This window comes from Musca autumnalis, unplaced genomic scaffold (genome assembly GCF_047663935.1).
Source record: "Musca autumnalis isolate F117 unplaced genomic scaffold, ASM4766393v1 scaffold_1, whole genome shotgun sequence".
NCBI lineage: Eukaryota > Metazoa > Arthropoda > Insecta > Diptera > Muscidae > Musca > Musca autumnalis.
Genome location: NW_027411644.1, coordinates 213050645 through 213055059, shown reverse-complemented (window position 1 = coordinate 213055059; position 4415 = coordinate 213050645). Strand labels below are relative to the sequence as shown.

The window sequence follows — 4415 nt, the reverse complement described above, 5'->3', positions numbered from 1 at the left end:
CTTCTCGAAAATCGCCTCGTTTGTGTGTGTCGTGCCGGAATATATTTTTGGCCTTGCGTGATCGTGCTTTTTTTCAAGGCACGATTTTGCACGACACGACCAAACACGATCTGCACTATGTGCCACGATCGTGCTAAATTTTTGTGCTGCCTTTAGAAGTCGTGTAAGAGACTATACTAAACGCAAAAATCGAACACGAATATAAAACCGACAAAAAATTCACATACTGTAGTTTTCCTAAAATTATTTGCTTCGTTTTCGTAGTCTGGTATTTTTTGCCGTTTTGTTATGGAGAGGCCAAAACAAAAAGGTGATGTTTGTTTGCCATTTGTTCTGTTCATGAGAGAAAAGCAAATACAAAAACAACTCAGCGGGTTAACTCAATATACTGTCTTTGAAAATCAGTTGTTTATCTCGCTAAATTTGATATTGAAGACAAGTTGAGAAATTCTGTATTTGTAACCGACAATGGTTCCAACGTTGTTTCGGATTTTAAAAGATTTAAACGTATACCTTGCGCTTGCCACAATTTGAACTTAGTTATGGATGATGTTGTTGAAAAACAACCTCTGATTGACTGCTCAAAAAAGCTTGTAAGATATTTTAAACACTCGGAGCTAAACAAATTGTCGAAAACGTTAAAACAAGATATAAAAACACGTTGGAATTCAACATACTCGTATATTATGCTTGAGAGCATATACCAAGTCTAGAAAGAAATTTAAAGTATTTTGCTAGAAAAGAATGAGTTGGATCGTATATCTGAATTAAAGCTAGAACCATAGACTAATGAAAAGATAGACGACGGAATGCTCTCACCGAGTATGTTCGAATTGAGTATGCTGAAAAAGCACATCTTATAGGGATGTTTTTATTTCCGCCATTCAAGGAGATGATTTTTTTATTAGAAGAAAAAATAAATGACGTAATAGCTAATGTAAAAGCAATGTTACTTGATATACAAAAGCTTTGTTCCCATACTTTTTAATAGTAAAACTCGTAAAAGAGAGAAAGAGAAAAAAATTGATCTTACACAAAAGTTTTTTCAAAAAGTTCGGGAACGCAAAAATGGAGAAAACGCCAAAAAAGCTGGAACAAATGTCAAAAGTCAAAACTTTGGGTTAACGGTATTGCCTGTACAATATTAGCAATCTCGCTGATGATGGTTTTCGTTCCAAAAAGATTTGGTTGCATGTGGTCTGCTTGTTAATATGATTTCAGATAAAAACGATCATAACGATTATGATAGAACAAATTTTAACCTAAATGTAGTATATATACAGCATTCAGAACTGTCGTAGTCATTTTATTACACGTTTAGGACAGAAAGAAGTATTTTATTGTTTCAAATTTCGAAGTTCCAAATTTCATGAGTAGACCTTGAATTCATCGCTAGGTATCAGTCTTTGAGTACATTAACGGCAATTCATAATTTGGAAAAACACAAAAAAGTAATTCTTATAGTGATTTAGAATTTATTTTTATTTTGAAATCATAAAACCCAGCCAGCATTTTTTGAAATTTTTAATCAAATTCGAGTCTTTTTTGATCCGACTGCACGATTAAAAAGCTGGAATATGAGCTCATTTTCTGATCATAAATGACTCATTTGTCGGGAGGAAAACGTAACCTCAGGCGACTCTTCTAAACAAATCACAAATGAGTCTTTTTCGAGTCGTATTTCAATCATTTATTGGTGTTTTGTTGACTAATTTGGGACCCTTTTTCGAGTCTTTTTAGAGTCATGTTTATAATCATTTATGAGTCTTTAGGGAGTCATTTATGAGTCTTTTTGTTAGACGAAATAAATTAAAAAATTTTTCTTTTTATTCTTCTTTGTTCCTTTCCTTTGTTTTATAGTCTTTTCTGCTTTGTTATGTCTTTTAACTATCCTTTATGTTGCTTGGTGGTTAGTATACTGCTTCTTCATTTCACTTGGCAAAACCTGTTGTGTTGTGTTTGTCTGTACCTTTAATATTATACGTTACATTTATATCAAAGTTTTGTAGAAAGTGTATATGAGAATTATTTACAACCAAACAAAATAAAACAAAACAATCAGATTTTAATCACCTAACAGTTCAAAATATGATCAGAAGATACATAATTATAATCACTTTTCAAACACCTGCATGACCCTTTTTTGATTAAGCATTTTTCAATCTTCCAGGTGATTAATATGTGACAATAAATAAAAAAATGGTCACATTTTAAACACATCAATGATTTATTTGTGATTGCTACACATTTGTTGTTGTATTACAAATTGTACTTTTTTTAATCATTACAGGGAGTCACTTTCGAGTCCCTTTCTGATCATACAAGCGACTTAATTAGTTTGTGATCACCAAAAGGACTCTAAAAAGACTCCGCAATGTGATTTTTGAAAAAACAGTCTTCCAAATGCTATCTGGGAAACGACAAGATATTTTATTATATTAGTGTATTAGTATCAAACTCAAAATAAATTATTTCCAACTGTTCTTCTTGACGTTGCTAAAAAAAACATTAAAAATAACTCTAATTACCAATTGGAATACATGCAAAACGTCGGACAATATATATAAGAATATTTTGTGATTATGGTTCCACTGTGGTTTTCACAATACAAATGGAACAATTTTAATAGTATTCGTACCCTTAAAGTTCGAATCGCCAAAAATATACCTCTATCACCCATAGCAACCCTTTTGCAAATTGTCAATATTTTAAAAATTAGATAGGAGCGTTTTGCTTAGGCATTACTCAATTCCTTCATATGTATTTATAACATTTAAATAATGTCATTATAGTCCTAATAAATAGAAGATAAATATTCATTTATATTTAATTATATTTTATTTGTATTTATTCCACAAAAAAAAAAATAAATCTAATATTTTCTAATAATTTATTAACCACCACTTCTTTTCTAAAGGTACATTATGATGTACACTAGGTGGTTTTTTAATGTACGCGCTTCTGTACGCAACCATTTCGTTAGGTACGTGGTTGTTACATTACGATGGTGGTTGCGTACCAATTATGTGTGTTTGACGAACTTTTCGATTCACGTGGGGTACATGTACATAAACGCTAAAATGGATTTTTAAAGTTTGTGTACGTGTACATAAACTTTATAAATTTTTAGTGTTTGTGTAACATGTACGGTACCTTATGATAAGGTACTGTTTGTTTCCGAACACTGATTCAAGGTCAAGGAGTTGATGTTGCTGCATCTTTATACAGTATGCAAAACTCATATTCGAACACCCTTCAAAAATGAGTAAAATCGGTATTTATGGCAGATATAATAGAAACAAATGCTTTAATTAATTGGATAGAGAATATTTAAGAATAATTTACCTGAAACAAAGACTTATTTTAATTAGTTCCATCATTTACGGTAGATGGCGTTCAGAGTCGAGGCAAAATTCATATTCGAACACCTTAAGGCACTACATTTTTGTTATTTTTTAAGTATTTTTCTGGGTAAAGTTCGACTTTTTTGTACTTGAATAGCCTTGTGGAGGCCTCTGATGTACAGAAACATAAAATTTAGTAAAGTTAACGTTCGAAATTTTTTTTAAAAAATTAAATTGTTTATAAATATACTAAATTTTCTACAAAACTAAGCAATATTGTTCAAGAAATAAATATTAATGGTGCATTTTGAATGGATATTGCTAATAATAGCTAATCTAAGCTGCTCTATGACAAAATATGTGGTCCTTTTTAAAAATAAATGGTGCTAGCTTTTTAGAATTTAAATTTATTATAATATTAGTGTACAATTCAACAGCATTTGAAATTATGAATTGTATGAAATTGTATTTCAATTCAAGCCTTTGTTCCAGTACACCATCAAATGCTGAACCGCACGATAACACTTCAAAACTGTTATAAATTATACCAACACTTATCGAAGTTTTACGACTTTTATTCTGCATGCACAGAAAGTAGAATTAACAAATTTCAGTTACATACAAACATTTGTAATTTGCAACTAACAATGTCAATAATTACAATTTTTGTAATGAATTATTTTATGTCGGGACGGCGCGTACGCCATTCCCGGCTACCAAAAATTACACGCACGAGTTATTCACATTAGGAATAATCGCGGAGGTCAACTCAACCGAAAGTGCAATGGCCAAGCCTCACTCCGGGGGAACCGCCTTCATGATCACGGTAACCCCTACGCCAGGTAAGTATGCTTTTCTCAGCCATTTACGAACTATTTAGCCAACACGAAAGAGGGATAGAATGAGAATTATTTTCAAAAAACGACAAAGAATTCAAGGCACATCTTACGTTGAAATCAACATTTAACATAGCAGAAATGAGCACCAATAACGGTATTAGGTACAAACATTGATCAATTAGGGGAAAAATCACCCTTAGTAGAATGTGTTAAATTGTACAAAGGCATAACA

At 31.6% G+C, this 4415-nt stretch overlaps 1 non-coding gene across 1 annotated transcript; it reads right to left on the bottom strand.

The window, feature by feature from the left end:
- Nucleotides 1-4029: 4029 nt before the first annotated feature.
- On the bottom strand, nt 4030-4194 carry LOC141391597 (U1 spliceosomal RNA). Its single transcript, XR_012409685.1, has one exon. It is a non-coding gene; the product is annotated as a U1 spliceosomal RNA (small nuclear RNA).
- Between the last annotated feature and the right edge of the window lie 221 nt (nt 4195-4415).